The sequence below is a fragment of the Schistocerca gregaria genome, chromosome 1 (genome assembly GCF_023897955.1).
Source record: "Schistocerca gregaria isolate iqSchGreg1 chromosome 1, iqSchGreg1.2, whole genome shotgun sequence".
NCBI classification, from domain to species: Eukaryota; Metazoa; Arthropoda; class Insecta; order Orthoptera; family Acrididae; genus Schistocerca; species Schistocerca gregaria.
The window spans coordinates 990564752-990583233 of record NC_064920.1 but is presented as its reverse complement, the minus strand read 5'-3'; the positions used below and the strand labels follow the sequence as shown (position 1 = coordinate 990583233).

Here is an 18482-nt window from a genome sequence, read left to right as displayed (position 1 = left end):
TGCCGTAGAACTGACATTGTGGATAACATCGGAAGTTCACTGAGGCTTTTTGTGGATGATGCTGTAGAGAGGTTGTAACAATGGAAAATTGTACTGAAATGCAGGAGGATCTGCAGCGAATTGACGCATGGTGCAGGGAATGGCAATTGAATCTCATTGTAGACAAGGGTAATGTGCTGCGAATACATAGATAGAAAGATCCTTTATCATTTAGCTACAGTATATCAGGTCAGCAACTGGAAGCAATTAATTCCATAAATTATCTGGGAATAGGCATTAGGAGTGATTTAAAATGGAATGATCATACAAAATTAATCGTCGGTTCAGCAGATGCCAGACTGAGATTCACTGGAAGAGTCCTAAAGGAAACGCAGTTCGAAAACAAAGGAAGTAGGTTACAGTACACTTGTTCGTCCACTGTTTGAATACTGTTCACCGGTTTGGGATCCGTACCAGATAGGGTTGATAGAAGAGATAGAGAAGATCCAACGGAGAGCAGTGCGTTTCGTTGCAGGGTCATCTAGTAATCGCGAAAGCGTTACGGAGATGATAGATAAACTCCAGTGGAAGACTCTGCAAGAGAGACGCTCAGTAGCTCGGTACGGGCTTTTGTTGAAGTTCAAATGGTTCAGATGGCTTTGAGCACTTTGGGACTTAACTGCCGAGGTCATCAGTGCCCTAGAACTTATAACTACTTAAACCTAACTAACCTAAGGACATCACACACATCCATGCCCGACACAGGATTCGAACCTGCGAACGTAGCGGTCGCGCGGTTCCAGACTGTATCACCTAGAACCGCTCGGCCACTCCGGCCGGCTTTTGTTGAAGTTTCGAGAACATAGCATCACCGAGGAGACAAGCAGTATATTGCTCCCTCCTACGTATATCTCGCGAAGAGGCCATGAGGATAAAATCAGAGAGATTAAAGCTCACACAGAGGCATACCGACAATATTTCTTTCACGAACAATATGAGACTGGAATAGAAGGGAGAACCGATAGAGGTACTCCAGGTGCCCTCCGCCACACACCGTCAGATGGCCTGCGGAGTATGGATGTAGATGTAGAAACGAGTGATTTGGAGTAATGAATCACTTGGTACCCTGTAGCAAACCGATGGAAGGGTTTGGGTTTGGCAAACGCCTGGAGGACGTTACTTGCCATCAATGCGCAGTGCCAACAGTGTAGCACAGAAGAGATAGCATTACGGTATGGGGTTGTTTTTCGTAACTGCGGTGTGGTCTCCTTATAGCGCTAAAGAAAACGCTGCATGGGAGAGACTATTAACACTATTTACAGCAGTGTGCACTGCTCACAGTAGAAGACAATAATTATATCAACATGACAATGCATCCTGTCATAAAGCTTCATCTGTGAGGCAATGGTTTGTGTAAAATAACATTCCTGAAAATACTGGCATTCCAAGAGTCCCGACCTAAATCCAATAGAGCACCTTTGGGTTGAGCTAGAATGCTGACTTCGCTACAGACTCCCAGCGTGCTATATCACTACCTTCTCTGGTTTCAGTCCTTGAGTAAGAATGAGCTACCATTCCGCATGGACATTTAGAAACCTCAATAAAATCCTCCCCAGGGTAATTCAAGCCATTGTAAAGGCGAATGGTGCACACACCCCATATTAATCTCCACTAATAGCCGTCCGGACAGTTTTGATCAGATAATGTATACATACTGAGAATTCTGTAACGAATAAAGTCAAGATGCTAGGAGGAGGCAAGCGCCCCTCTTCCTAGGCTGAGAGAGGGGTGGGGGCAGGCTCGAGTCTCTCACGCACGCCCATGCTTGAAGATGACAGTGCACTACCAAAACGGGCTTGATTTTAGTTAACAGGCGGAAATTAGTGCACTGATTTAATGGAACGCAAATTCATCCAACACAGACAGAGGTGCAGGAACAGGGGACGGACGGCGACTGTGTACGTGCGCTGCGGTCGGCGAGTCGCGTCACGTCACACGGCCGAGGTCACGGGTCGCAGGTCGCGCCCACACCTAGCCGCTGGCGTCGCACTGCGACACACTCGTCCTGCCACTTAACGGGGTCACCATTCTCGCGGAGACCCTGCTGAACGTCTCTTTCCGGGGGCCTACCAGTACACAACCTGCCTATTCTTAACAGACGAGGAGAATTTACTGTCTAGTTTGCGACGCGAATCGGAGCATTACGAACAATTTTACTATGTGGTCCAGAAAGCAAGTGTTGAAAGATATGAAAGTTACCGAACTGTCAGTCTAATAAGTCACAACTGCAAAATACTAACGCGAATTCTTTACAGATGTATGGAAAAACTGGTAGAAGCCGACCTTGGGGAAGATCAGTACGGATTGCGTAGAAATATTGGAACACGTGAGGCAATGACCTAAGACTTATCTTAGAAGATAGATTAAGGGAAGCCAAACCTACGTTTCTAGCATTTGTAAACTTAGAGAAAGCTTTTGACAATGTTGAGTGGAAACACTCTTTCAAATTCTAAAGGTGGCAGGAGTTAAAATACAGGGAGCGAAAGGCTATTTACAATTTGTACAGAAACCAGATGGCAGTTATAAGAATCGAGGGGAATGAAAGGGAAGCAGTGGTTGGGAAGGGAGTGAGACAGGGTTGCAGCCCATCCCCACCTTTATTCAATCTGTATATTGAGCAAGCAGTAAAGGAAACAAAAGAAAAATTCGGAGTAGGTATTAAAATCCATGGAGAAGAAATAAAAACTTTGAGGTTCGCCGATGACATTGTAATTCTGTCAGAGATAGCAAAGGACTTGCAAGAGCAGCTGAACGGAATGGACAGTGTCTTGAAAGGAGGATATAAGATGAACATCAACAAAAGCAAAACGAGGATAATGGAGTGTAGTCGAGTTAACTCGGGTGATGCTGAGGGAATTAGATTAGGAAATGGGACACTTAAAGTAGTAAAGAAGTTTTGCTATTTGGGGAGCAAAATAACTAATGATGGTCGAAGTAGAGAGGATATAAAATGTAGACTGGCAATGGCAAGGAAAGCGTTTCTGAAGAAGAGAAATTTATTAACATCGAGTATAGATTTAAGTGTCAGGAAGCCATTTCTGAAAGTATTTGTATGGAAGTGAAACATGGACGATAAATAGTTTGGACAAGAAGAGAATAGAAGCTTTCGAAATGTGGTGCTACAGAAGAATGCTGAAGATTAGACGGGTAGATCACATAACTAATGAGGAAGTATTGAATAGAATTGGGGAGAAGAGGAGTTCGCGGCACAACTTGACAAGAAGAAGGGACCGGTTGGTACGACATGTTCTGAGGCAATAAGGGATCACAAATTTAGCACTGGAGGGCAGCGTGGAGGGTAAAAATCGTAGAGGGAGACCAAGAGATGAATACACTACACAGATTCAGAAGGATGTAGGTTGCAGTAAGTACTGGGAGATGAAGCAGCTTGCATATGATAGAGTAGCGTGGAGAGCTGCATCAAACCAGTCTCAGGACTGAAGACCACAACACCAACAACATGTGGTCAAGAGTCACAAGAAAAGCACTATGTGGGGGGCTTCCCTTCTTTTTTTCTTAGTAGAGTGTCACGTGTTTCTGCGTTATGTGGATGACAGACGAGTGCTACTACAGCGAACGTTGTGTTTTAGTACGCGTAAAAATCCTTAAAAAGCGAAAGGGTATTTATAGCTTGCACGGATTTCACACTATAATAATAAGAAACAAAGGATATTAAAAGTAATTAGCCGTTGAGAAAGAAGTGAGACAGAGTTGCAGCCTTTCCTCAAAATTATTTAATCAGTACAATGTAGAAGCAGTACAGGAAAGGAGAAATTTCGAAAGGGAATTAAAAATGATAGCTAACATTGTAACTCTATCAGAGATGGTGAAGGAGTTTGAAGATCAGTTGATCGGAGTACACTGCCTGACAAAAAGATGAAGCACCCAGAGGGGAGGAGGAAACGAAATGTAGCATCAGGTTGAGTGGGTTTGTGATTTAATTCACTCATTGCAAAATGGAGTCAAATTTAGAAAGCACTTTCCAGTACGAGCCCCCTAATCAGTGACGCTGCACCCCTCAGGCCTGTATGTATGCACTCATTCCATTGGGAAGGATGCCAGTAAGGTGTTGTATCCTCACCTGAAGTGATATGGACACAAACGTTCCTACAGGGCTTCGATATCTTAGATAACGTCACTGGGACGGAAATTGTGTCCAAGCAGGCCCCATACATTTCCTGTCAAACACAGGTTTGGAGATATTGCTGGTCACGCGAGTACCTCAACATCATGCAGACAGTTAACAGACACATGTAGCATTGTCCTGTTGAAAAATGTCAACACTACACTATAGCATGAGGATGCATACTGTCCGTGATGGTCTGTTGTTTCGTCAGAGTTCCCTCCATCACTATCAGCCGTGACGTCACGTCCTATGGGATGGTTCCCCGCACTGTGACGTCCTGAGCGTCACCGCTGCGCCTCTTGAAAAACTTGGAAGAATACCCCCCCCCCCCCCCCCCAATCGTCGCCATACTTGCTGAGCCGGCCCGTTTGACCGAGCGGTTCTAGGCGCGTCAGTCTGGAGCCACGCGACCGCTACAGTTGTTTACGTTCTGTATTCTTTACATTGTTTCTACTTTACTATCACCTGTTTATGCTGTTTTGTGGCAAAACAAACGCAACTTTGCAAAATTTCTGTTTGTTGCTTTAATTTTGGACACCGGTCTAACATATTATATGGGTGAGGTCGCCCGACTACAGTGACAAGCCAGCCCCAGATACTGCTGACGGGAGGTCGGCGCTAAGTTACGGCGATTTCTTAAACGACCTGCGATGGAAACGTATCAGAAACTAAGCTGATCAGAACACTTTCTCGGTTTAGAGTTAATGTTTAATGGGTTTGAAGGTAAATGTAGGAAAATGTCACACAGAAAATGCATGTCATGCCAGACTGGCACTGGCGTCTGATGTGATGGGAAATGTGCGACTAAAATGTTACGCAGCAGAGTACGAAGCTGACGCCGGGCTGGCGGTGGAGGTGGGTTGCCGGCAAAGGACCGGGCGGTGAGGCAGGCCGCAGTTCCCATCATTGCCAAAAGATGTCACTCCAAATGCCTGTTAAATGCGGAAGAGATAACATTCGTCCCTCCTGAGAACTTACCTGTTGTGTGCTGCTTAAAACGTGTAATTAATATGAATAAGAAAGTGTTCAACTACCTAATGTTGTTCACAGAATTTTAATCATAACTCTACTCAGTGAGCTACAAATAAATTTACCGCTTCGCCAGACAAGTTATCCTTATGTAGATGCTTATTGCTAGCTGTGCGAAGCCATATCAGTGACTGGTATATTTATAAAAATCTATGTCTGTATGTATGTACGTATAACGTCTACGCCTAAACCACCGGATTAGTTTCAACCAAATATCACATATCACAGAATGAATCACTGTGGGGTTAAGAACTACCTATCTCCCATAGGGGTAGGTTGAGGGTAAAAATGGACATAGCACACCTCAGGAACGTCTGTAGCAGTATCAACTAAATTTTGTTTGTATTACGTGCATAAAAATTCTGGGGGGGGGGGGGGGGGGGAGGGATACATCCCTAACCAACGGTGCGTGGGGGGGGGGGGGGGGGGGGACGGATGGGAAGCCGTGACACCTAAAAATATTTGATGAGGACCGCTATAAATTTCGAATAAATTGTTTTCGGAGTCGCTAGGCTCCTTGGTGACAGTCCTGAAGATGTTTCACTCCTAGGCGCAGTGGCGATTCAAAGACTGTAACACATCTGCATGTCTCTGCAATGCCTCAACCAGTTTCTGACAAACTTGAGATATGTATCACTTGCTATCTGGAAAAATTACCTTGGCAATAAGACGTCTGTACTACCCCCATGACCGAGCTCTGGGTGAAAAGGGGTGACATAAAACGATAAGTTATGTACTGCTGGAGTAATTTTAACAAAATCTGGCATAAACATGACTCATTATTTCCACAAATCTACCGTGGGAACAACAGAAGTTTACTACACATGTAGGTGGGGGTTGGGATTGGGAGTGGGGGCATGAAAAAATGTTGTAAAAAAACCTACTTGCATTTCTTTCCTGTATCTGGTTGACTTGGAATATTTTACAGAATGAAGGATAATCTGTCCCTCATTTACATTCTTCGGTGCGTCAATCAGGTCGCGAGAATAAACACTGCAGAGAGGCAGTAATTTTGTCAAAGAATTTTGGGGCCAAAGATCATGCCACACGGCTGAATACCACAGACATATTTAACGTCCTCTGTGGGATCGCATTGTGTGCGGAAAATCAAACAGTTGCCAGCGAAGCGCGTTTTTCTCGAACGACGGTTAGTTACTGTTTTCAATAATCCTGAAACGAAACGGAAGACTGTCGGTCAGATTCAGCGGAAAGAAAAGAAAGAATTAACGCGAAGAAGTGGAACTGATTATCAACGACACCATCTATTTCAGGCTATGCGTTCCTGCCACAATGTGGCCTAGTGTATCTGAAAATCAACGTGAACGTCACTTACAAACAATAGGGGAACGAGCCAGCACATCAGCAATAGGTAATTTTTTTTTAAAAAAAAGAAGGAACTTGATTTACTATGAAGAAATAAGATGAAATAGATACTCAATTACGATTTTAAAACTATCCTTTCCATTTACACACACACACACACACACACACACACACACACACACACACACGATTCCCGGCCTCGTGATGGCTGGGTGTTGTGTGATGTCCTTAGGTTAGTTAGGTTTAAGTAGTTCTAAGCGACCAAAAAGCTAGTAGGAAGTAAAACTGACTACTTTCAGTTCTGCGTGCGCTGAACGCCAAGCGTCCTTTGAAGACGATGGCTATTTATTTTGTGGTTGGTTGCCGTTAAAACGTTGGTAGCCATTCCACTGAAATGACGCCTATCTCGTGCTAACTAGCACCGAATCCGTAAACAGCTAAATGGATGTACGATGCAAATGCCACTGAAGGCCACAGAGAATTTATTCTCCGCCTGCCTGTGGGAGAACTAAGACGCACAGAGAGTTCTGAAATTTACCACCTTGGTTGTATAGTGCGATAACCTTGAACTCGTATTTGGAAGGTATCAAGATTAAATTCTAGTCTGGCCAGCTTGATTTTTATTTCCGTGTCTTCTTAAATCGGTGGTGGCGGATGTTAGGCGGGCACGGTCAAATGACCGATGCCATTTCCAAATTAGCAATCTCGTATCTTTTACTGACCTTGGTGACACCGAACATTAAACGTTACCAATAAATTTTAGGGATTTAGATGCTGAGTTTTATTTACTTGGAACGTCGATGTCGAATACTTAGTTCTTGTAATGTATTTTCTACGTATTATAAACACCATCGCGAATGTCGTCGTTGTCATCGGCGCCGCCGTTGTTTTAACAGTAGTGGCAACTGGCCATTGTATCGGATATGGTGATGGACCCTCCGCTGCCGACTGAGAAGGCACTAAAGTGTTCGGTGCTGATTTGCAAACTCCGAGATACAGAAGAAAGTGAACCCTTCAGGTCTCGTTTAAAATACCAATAATTTCAAACACAACATCTAATTAATTGCTTTGCGGGTAAAAGCCTAGACAATATAGATATCCGCGGATATACCTGTAGATATCCGGAATTAAAATACTTCGAGGCTAAAAGTTAAGGGGCCAGATTAATATTAGAATTTTCTTCTATTGCTTTACACACGTAATTTTTCATGGAAAATCAGTGAATCTACTATCAATATTTCTCTTAAATATATTTACAAGTACACAGTGCAAAGCTTATTACACTGAGAAGTGAACATGTAAAAATGTTTTTACATTACTGTAAATGAACGTACATTTTATAAACGAACTATTTGAATAACATTTAACAATATTGAACCTATGCGACAACTTGTAACATGGCTGTGCGGCTAGTCCCGGCGCAGGTTCGAGTCCTCCCTCGGGCATGGGTGTGTGTGTCCGTCCTTAGAATAATTTAGGTTAAGTAGTGTGTAAGCTTAGGGGCTGATGACCTTAGCAGTTAAGTCCCATAAGATTTCACACACATTTGAACATTTTGTAACACGGCTTCATCTGACTTCTCAGTGTTGCGGAAAAGTCTCAAAAAAATTTCACAAAATCCGCTTTAGTAATAACGACAGATAGTTTTATCAAGAAAGTTGCACTACAATATGGTCATGGTTGGCTTCTACTTTCTTAGTCTATTAAAATATGGTTATGTGTACAGACAGTAAATTACCAAATCCGACTTCGGCTGATGAAATTTCAGGCTAGGCGTAAGCCTACCGTCCGTGCTCCGGCATAATGAACAGGCTAAAGTGGTTTACAAAATTTTAAGAGTTGCGCATGAGAGGTGCTTGTAAGGACTGTGGAGGATTTTAAAAGCTAACGGATTTATGGATGGAACAGGATGTGTGAACAGAGAACTGTGTGCTCTACTAAATACCTCTGGAGTTTTAAATAAAATAGATATGTCATTTTGAACGGAAATCCTGGGGACACAGAACGGTATTCCAGATGATCATGCTATATGGCTTTTTAAGACAGAAAATTGGATACCTCATGTACACCGAAAATTAACAGAAAATTTATTGCGTCTTGTTGCATGAATAAATAGTTTTACAATGTGTTCAATGTGAGGATTTGCAAGTGCATGTTACATGTCCTGCATCGCTAGGTAATCCTCATATACTGTTATTGCAAAAAGAGTCTGCAATAGATACGAATATTTCTTGAATAACCTGTTCATAATTTTAAAAGAAAATATGTACGTCATTCTGTCGAACACTTGCAGTTCTTGCCAATTCTTAAGATAGTATTGGGTTGGCGCGTAAGTTCTTAGCGTTTCTCCATAAGGTTAATAAACAGAACAAATACACATAACATAAACTTTACTCGTCAATAACATTCGTATATTCTCCTCCACTATTTACAACAGTCTGCCGACGCTGGGGTAACTTCTCGATTTCGCGACTGCAGAAATCACTTGGATTTGAGGCGAAGAACTCGTCGAGCCATGTTCGCAGGGTATTTTTGGCCGGAAAGGAAGTTCCTTGAAGGGTGTTCGACAGAGCGCGGAGAAGTTGAAAAATCTGAGGGCGCAAGATCAGGTGAATAAAGTGGGTGCGGAATGACTTCCCGACCCAACACCTGTGCAGTGTTCTTTGTCAGTCTAACAGAATGCGGGCGTGCATTATTGTGGAGTAACACCACTTCATGCAGTCTTCCTTGGTCGGGGTTCCTGGACTGAGTCAGCAAGACGTCTCAGTTGTTAACACTAAATGTCAGCAGTGATGGTTACACCTCGGAGAAGCAATTCGCAGTACACCACACCATCGCGGTTCCACCACATATGTAATATTATCTTTTGTGAATGCACGCAGGTCCTGGCATGGGGAGTTGCTGCTTTGCGTTCAACCATTACTTTCTTTTCCTCATGGTAGCACAAAGACACGATTTCTCGCCACCAGTAACGATATAAGTTAGGAATGGTCGCTGTTGTTCACAAACCATGGGGCCCTTACCAGTTGGGTCTGATTCGAGAGATTGAGAAGGTCCAAAGAAGGGCGGCAAGATTCGTGACTGGTACATTTAGCCATCGCGAGAGCGTTACAAATCTCATAGAAAATTTAAAGTGGGACACACTTGCAGATAGACGGCGCGCTAAACAGAAGGGGCTGCTCACTAAATTCCGAAATCCAATCTTCACCGAGGATGTAGAGCATATATTATTACCACCAACTTTGAAATCGCGCAATGATCACGATTCAAAGATAAAGGAAATAAGAGCTCGTACTGAGGCGTTCAGACAGTCGTTTTTCCCTCGCGAGATCCTTGAGTGGAACACGGGGGGGGGGGGGGGGGGGGGGGGATATGACTTTAGCGCGAATTGTGCCCTCCGCCAAACACCGCTTGGTGGCTAGCTGAGTATATATGTAGATGTAGATGAAGATCTAATTGAAGACGAGCAAGCAGACACGTAACGGCCAGCCGCTGACTTGTGAGATTGCGGCTTAGCATGCGGTACACATCCCCGATTTTTGAACCTTCCCCACTGCATGCAAAAATCGCATGATAGTGGGATGACAACAGTTCACCGAATTTGCCAGTTCTCGAGTATACTGGAGCGGATCGTTGTGGATTAATGTGTTTAAACGATCTTCATTATAACCTCAAGTTCTTTCTGAACGTAGAGTGTCACTAACGTCAAAACGACCCTCCTTAAAACGAGGAAACCATTTTCTTGTCGTGATCTGTCCAATGGCATTATGCCCATACACGACGCCAACGTTTCTGGTTGTCTCCGCTGCTATCACCCCTCTATTGAACTCAAACAGAAAAACATGTCGGAAATGTTCCGATTTCTCCACTCAGATGTGCATTTTCTAGTGTCCAGAGCTTCACTGACTATCTCCAAATGAAAAAATGCAACTCAAATAGAAACAATGAACTATTGATAAAAAAATGTAAATCAATAAATAAACGGGTAGCACCGGTAACACCAACGTGCAAAACAAAAACGCTACGAACATATGCACCAATCTAAAATATATGCTCAACACGTGGATATATTTGCTGACAGAAAGCGAGAATACACGTGAAAAATAAGGATAGCGCTTCTTTCGCTGGAGAGATTGCACTAATGGGAAAATAGAAGCACTTTCTTACGTAATGAGAAGTACGAATCGTGCGAACAGAAACTTAACCTTGTGATGCTACCCAACTCTTAACAAATATACGAAGATACAAAAGCGCAGGAGATACCTTTATTCATAAAAAAAAAATGTTTTCATGGTTCTCCTTTAAGCTGAAGGAAGGCATGTTATTTTACAACGGCTGCCTCACGAAGGAGTATAAGGCGAACTTTCCCGTATCGAAAGGGAAAAAAGAACATGGCTCCATGAAAAACAGTTCCCAGTTTCTGTGACGTTACATACGTATTTACTGAAGGTGACTTTCGGAAGGAGACTGAAAGTGTAGTTTCTTATGACATAAAGAAAACTATCTGCATATGCTACACGCCAGAAGTCGAACAGATTTTGCGGCGGTCTTCTGTGAGTGATCTGCTAATAAGTTTCAGACTTCTCTCAGTGAACTCTTTGAAATAACAGGATAACTGCATAACAGTTGCTTTTCTTCTAGACATTCTGTGAGTGATCTGCTAATAAGTTTCAAACTTCCCAAAAGCGAACTCTTTGAAGTGACATCACAAATTGCGTGAACAGTTGTTTTTCTTCTAGACAGAATGGACAACTTTTTCTTTTGTTCGGATACCTCAGTGTCTTTCAGGAACGTTGATGTATACGTAGGAGGACCGCGTGTTGTCGCACGCCAGTCACATTAGCGAGGAGCCGTTTGACGTCGAGGACATCTGGACGAGCCTGTGGTTGAGGGCGTGGTGTTGGCACGAGTTTCAGGAAGAGTCCGCCGCCAGACGCCCGCGCGGCACGTCTGCCGAGAGAGAGAGAGAGAGAGAGAGAGGTGTCAGTGCCGCGCTGGGAAGGTAAGGTCGAGGGACTCTTCAAAGACGAAGGCTAGCAGCGGCGAGATCTTTCAGTTTTTACATTACGGGTGATCTTGCTATTGCAGCTTATAGACAGGCGGCTAGCTATAGATATGATTAGTCAGTAGTTGGATCTCAATACTGCTACACACTTTCAATAGCTCTCGCTGAAACTACAGAAATGTTGCAGTGGACTCTCTTTTTCCTCTTCATAGTGTGCAAGTATAGACACTATTGGCCATTAAAACTGCTACAACAAGAAGAAATGAAGAAGATAAACGGGTATTCATTGGACAAATATACAAGAGTAGTGACTGGCGTATTGTGACGAGCCAGTTGCTCGGTCACCATTGAGCGGACGTATTCAATTGGTGAGAGATCTGGAGAATCTGCTGGCCAGGGCAGCAGTCGAACATTTTCTGTATCAAGAAAGGCCCTTACAGGACCTGCAACATGCGGTCGTGCATTATCCTGCTGAAATGTAGGGTTTCGCAGGGATCGAATGAAGCGTAGAGCCACAGGTCGTAAAACATCTCAAATGGAACGTCCACTGTTCGAAGTGCCGTCAATGCGAACAAGAGGTGACCGAGACGTGTAACGAATGGCATCACGCCGGGTGATACGCCAGTATGGTGATGACGAATACACGCTTCCAATGTGCATTCACTGCGATGTCGCTAAACACGGATGCGACCATGATGATGCTGTAAACAGAACATGGATTCATCCGAAAAAGTGACGTTTTGCCATTCGTGCACTCAGGTTCGCCGTTGAGTACACCATTGCAGGCGCTCCTGTCTGTGATGCAGCGTCAAGGGTAACCGCAGCCATGGTCTCCGAGCTGATAGTCCATGCTGCTGCAAACGTCGTCGAACTGTTCGTGCAGATGGTTGTTGCCTTGCAAACGTCCCCATCTGTTGACTCAGTGATCGAGACGTGGCTGCACGATCCGTTACATCGATTCAGATAAGATGCCTGTCATCTCGACTACTAGTGATACGAGGCCGTTGGGATCCAGCACGGCGTTCCGTATTACCCTCCTGAACCCACCGATTCCATATTGTGCTAACAGTCACTGGATCTCGACCAACGCTAGCAGCAATGTCGCGATACCATAAGCCGCAATCGCGATAGGCTACAATCCGACCTTTATCAAAGTCGGAAACGTTATGATACGCATTTCTCTTCCTTACGCGAGGCATCACAACAACGTTTCACCAGGCAACGCCGGTCAACTTCTGTTTGTGTCTGAGAAATAGTTTGGAAACTTTTCTGATGTCAGCAAGTTCTAGGTGTCGCCACCTTCTGTGAATGCTGTAAAAAGCTAATCATTTGCATATCACAGCATCTTCTTCCTGTCGGTTAAATTTCGCGTCTGTAGCACGTCATCTTCGTGGTGTAGCAATTTTAATGCTCAGTGGTGTATTAAAAGTCCACTCGACGAAACATACTCATACACTTTCGAATACGGTACTCTTAGTTCGTTGTTTTGCGCTTTCAGTAGCTATACACTTCCACTGTTCTGGAATTAACTCGAGACCATTTTTTAAGTTGCCCATCCATACATTGTAATGAGCTTTCGATATCAACGTACATGTTTCCGACTACAGATCCATTGGTCTCGGATTCTATCCTTGATCAGTCCTATGTTTTATGTCACTTTCATTTCTTTCACCACTGGCATTGTTCGCTAATGTGAAAAATGCTGAGCTACAACATGACTTCCAATCCACGTTAATCTGTGGTCCCCCTATAGCTGACTGACTAAATCAATTCAGACGACCGAATAATTGAAGAGTCCACCACTTCCGATATGACAGTAAAGCTCTGTAGTGTCCAAACAAGGCTTCCTGCTTGCAAATATATCTAGGCGTTTAATACAAAAGCCAGAAGTTTAGAGAGATACAGTGTAATACATTCAGTCATCACAGCAGTGTGCGGAGTTTCCACTGCGTATAATTTCTATTAAAATGAAAAAGTCTGAACCGGTACAACACCTGCCTCAAGCTTAAACTATACGTATTTGTGTTCGTCACTGACGAGTGCCCATGAAAAAACGCGCACCGCGAAAGCACTACCCGAATGGGACGGAAATCGGCAGAAGTGACGTACATGATCAAACAAATAAATGGTTACAGTTCTGGAAAAATTGAATGATTTATTCAAGGGGAAGATCTTCACAAATGAGCAAGTCAGTGACGCGTTGGCCCACCTCTGGCCCTTATAAAAGCAGTTATTATACTTGGCTTTGATTGACAGAGTTGTTGGATGTGGTCCTGAGGGACACCGTGACAGATTCTGTCTGTGATGCAGTTTCAAGGCTAATCGCAGCCATGGTTTCCGAGCTGATAGTCCATGCTGCTGCAAACGTCGTCGAGCTGTTCGTACAGATGGTTGTTGACTTGAGAACGTCCCCATCTGTTGACTCCGGGATCGAGACGTGGCTGCACGATCCGTTACAGCCATGCTGATAAGATGCCTGTCATCGCAACTGCGAGTGATACGAGGCCGTTGGGATCCAGCACGGAGTTCCGTATTACCCTCTTGAACCCACCGATTCCATATCGTGCTAAAAGTGATTGGATCTCGACCAACGCGAGCAGCAATGTCGCGATACGATAAACCGAACTCGCGATAAGTTACAATCCGACCTTTATCAAAGTCGGAAACGTGATGGTACGCATTTCTGCTCCTTACAGGAGGCATCACAACAACGTTTCACCAGGCAACGCCAGTCAACTGGTGTTTGTGTATGAGAAATCGGTTGGAAACTCTCCTCATGTCAGTACGTTGTAGGCGTCGCCAGCAGCGCCAACCTTGTGTGAATGGTCTGAAAGCTAATCATTTGCATAGCACAGCATCTTCTTCCTGTCGGTTAAATTTCGCGTCTGTTGCACGTCACCTTCCTGGTGTAGCAATTTTAATGGCCAGTAGTATATATATATATATATATATATATATATATATATATATATATATATATATATGGTGTGTAGTTATAGGTGACATCGGAAATATTTAACGTTCCTACTGACTGACCACCAACAGTGTGGAGAGGTGCGGGTTTTTTTAGTTACTGATGTTTTGCGTGAACCATTGTAGTCAGGGAAGAAAGTAATTACAATTTAGGTATACAATATCGTATATACAGTGCATGTATAGTAAATTACATTGATACCAATTAAGCTTCATGGCACACCTAATCCATTAAGACACTCAACACAGTCCATAAATACCATATTCTAACGCTGGTTTCTTTGCGTATAACTTATAATTGGATATCCGCTTCTTGCAGAAACAGACACTGACATAGTCCGCTGTGAACAGGTTCGTCACAGATGTAGGTTGGGGAATTCCTACTCTGACTAAGGCCCTGAGAAATTTGCGCCGTTGTCTGTCTTAATGCGAACACCCTTTTATCACGTAGATTATATCTGCTATCTCAGCTGGATGGACTTCACAGTACTGATACGGCCGAAAGTTCATCCTACAAAGATGTGAGGACTAACAGCGTGACCTTGCTGGATGCACATTATAAAACCAGCTTTTCAGCGGAATGCTCGCTGTATTGCGGTAAAAGTCTTCCTGTACACTGTTGTGAGATTTGATATTTCTGTGACCACTCTTAAAGAACTTATTTCTATACACCAGCAACGAAATCTATTCGTTGAGGGCAAGTGCAGTGAAGTTGGTCATCAATGACACTTGGTTTCGCCAGCTGGTCCGCCAGCTCGTTACATGCAATACCAGAGTGTCCCTTGACTCATACAAAACATACACGTTTGTGTTATTTCTCACACTGGCACAGTAACTTCGTTATATTTAGCAAGTGGCAGTTAGTGTTGTAGTACCAGTGCTACTTTCCTTGGTTTTCCAGAGCACTCCTTGAATCAGTGACAAAAGGAATGTCATCTAACTGGTTTGCAAGAACTTCGACACTGAAGATGCTGGCTTACGTCGGAAGCTGAAACAAAGCCCAAGGTAGTGGATCCCCGATGAAGTACGCAAAACCAGTGCCCTGTAGTGTTCTTGAGCTGCTTGTGAGTATTATGACCGATGACGGCCACACACGTGGGAGCTATCAGTAGAAGTAGTGAATGGCGGCTTGGACCCTTCAGGCTGATAAAAGATTCTGGGCCGATAATTCCGTACTTCATATTTCAAGTTCAATTCGGGATACGGAGAGTCTTTCAGGACGACGGGTATCACATGTCTTTGCTGTCTGAAACTTTGCATTAGTAGAGGTGCCCCACTCTTTCGAATCCCTTGTCCTCATTGAAGTACTTACAATTACAAAGGAGAGGATAAACTATTTGCATTGCTGTATACTAAGTATGAATATCTACGCCAAGAAATCCTTTATAATGAAAGGGATATCTTCCTTGCCTCCACCAAAAGCGCATTCACGGCTACAGAATTCATTTCCTCAATACAGATTCGTGTGGCGTGGTACTTCAAAGTACCGATGTTGCTTAGTGGATATGTCTAAGCATTTCCATGTAACATGCACCTGTAAACCAATATAGAATGAATCATGCCTCGGCAAAGATTGAGTAGGACTGTAACATCAGCTCTCCACCATGCGCGGGACACCACTCGCGTGATACTTTGTGAGCGACAAACCTTGGAATTCAAGTATTCCACATGACGTGTTCACGTTAGTTTCGCTGTCGACATTGAGTCCACGCCTTTTGACTGAAAACCGGACGGCAATGGTAAGAGTCCCTCCTCGAATCTCGGGAGTTGTTATCGTTCAACTCTGCCGTGTACAGGCAACCGTTGAACATTTTATATATGCGTTCGGAATTTTACGTAGGACATTGGCGATTATGAACTGCAAGCCACCCTACCTCATCCGCTTCTCAGCTAAACAACCGTCAGGAAAATTTCTTATAAGGGCAAGATTATCGGCTATTTTCGGGAGGAGCAGGTCACATTATCATATGTCAGTGACTCGGCCAAGGAGGTAGGTTAGGCCTACTCGTACGCGCAGAAGGGTAATTTGCGTCACTATTGAAAATACCCTCTAAGAGGGATAAAACGGCGCACCACAAAGGAATTATCCAATCTGGGACGGAAATCGGTAGATGTGATGCACATGTACAGACAAAAAATGGTTATGATTTCAGAAAAATGGGATGATTTATTCAAGAGAAATAGCTTCATAAATTGAGAAAATCACTAACGCGTTGCCGGCCGGAGTGACCGAGCGGTTCTAGGCGCTTCAGTCCGGAACCGCGCTGATGCTACGGTCGCAGGTTCGAATCCTGCCTCGGGCAGGTTTAAGTAGTTCTAATTTCTAGGGGACTGATGACCTCAGATGTTAAGTCCCATAGTGCTTAGAGCCACTAACGCGTTGGTCCACCACTGTCCCTTATGAAAGATGATATTCAGCTTGGTGTTGATTGCTAGAGTTGTTGGATGTTCTCCTGCGGTATACCGTCCCAAATTCTTTCCCATTGGGGCGTTAGGTCGTCAAGATCCCGAGCTGGTTGGAGGGCCTGCCCATAATGTACAAAGGTTCTCAGTTGGGAAGAGATTCGGGGCCATGCTGTCCGAGATAGGGTTTGGCAAGCACGAAGACAAGCAGTAAAAATGTGCAGGCGGGCATGATTTTGCTGAAATGTAAAACCAGGATGGCTTGCTAAGAAGGGCAACAAAATTGAGCGCAGAATATCATCGACGAACTGTTGTGCTACAAGGGTGCAGCGGATGACAACCAAAGGAGTTCTGCTGTGAAAAAAAAAATTACACTGCAGACAATCACTCACAGTTGTAGGGCCGTATGGCGGGTGACAGTCAGGTTGGTAGCCCACAGCTGTCGGGGCTTCTCCAGGCACGTCTTCGGTGGTTATCGGGGCTCTGTACGAAGCGAGACTCATCGCTGAAGAGAGCTGTACTCCAGTCAATGAGATTCCAGGCCGAAGACGTGTCTGGAGACGCCTCAGACACCCATGGGATACCAACCTGACTTGCCCGCCATACGGCCCGACACTCAGGACTGATGGTCTTGGGCGCCATTTCTTTTAATAGCAGAACCACTTTGGTTCTCATTCGCAGCACTCTTACCGCACAGCGGTAAGTTGACGACATTCTACGCCCCTTTCTGTTCCCCTTTATGGCAAGCCACCCTGAGCTTACATTTCAGTAAGATAATGTCCACTTACACACCGGGAGAGTTTCTATTGTTTGTCTTCGTGCTTGCCAAACCATGCCTTGAATAGTAAGGTCGCCAGTCTCTACCCAATTGAGAAAGTTTGAAGCATTGTGGGCACGGTAATCCAACAATTTCAGGATTTTGGAGATCTAACGTGCCAATTGGACAGAATTTGTCACGGTGTCCCTCAGGACCACATCCAACAACTCTATCAATCAAAGCCAAGTATAATAACTGCTTTTATAAGGGCCAGAGGTGGGCCAACGCGTCACTGACTTGCTCATTTGTGAAAATCTTCCCCTTGAATAAATCATTCAATTTTTCCAGGACTGTAACTATTTATTTGTTTGATCACGTACGTCACTTCTGCCGATTTCCGTCCCATTCGGGTAGTGCTTTCGCGGTGTGCTTTTTTTCATGGGCACTCGTCAGTGAAGAACACAAATACGTATAGTTTAAGCTTGAGGCCTACCAGGTGTTGTACCGGTTCAGACTTTTTCATTTTAATAGAAATTATACGCAGTGGAAACTCTGCACACTGTTGTGATGACTGAATATATTACACTGTATCTCTCTAAACTTCTGGCTTTTGTATTAAACGCCTAGATATATTTGCAAGCAGGAAGGCTTGTTTGGACACTACAGAGCTTTACTGTCATATCGGAAGTGGTGGACTCTTCAATTATTCGGTCGTCTGAATTGATTTAGTCAGTCAGCATTTTTCACATTAGCGAACAGTGCCAGTGGTGAAAGAAATGAAAGTGACATAAAACATAGGACTGATCAAGGATAGAATCCGAGACCAA

General features: G+C 44.1%; 1 protein-coding gene across 6 annotated transcripts in view; it reads right to left on the bottom strand.

The window, feature by feature from the left end:
- LOC126278139 (uncharacterized) overlaps positions 1–18482 on the bottom strand; it is a 219808-nt gene that overhangs the window by 147185 nt on the left and 54141 nt on the right. For 2 of the 6 annotated variants that reach the window (XR_007550664.1, XM_049978041.1), the window contains exon 2: positions 11291–11467. The exons of the other annotated variants lie outside the window; for them this stretch is intronic. The gene's annotated coding sequence lies outside the window, so the exon portion shown is untranslated. The remainder of the gene's footprint in view (positions 1–11290; positions 11468–18482) is intronic. 6 annotated transcript variants of the gene reach the window in all.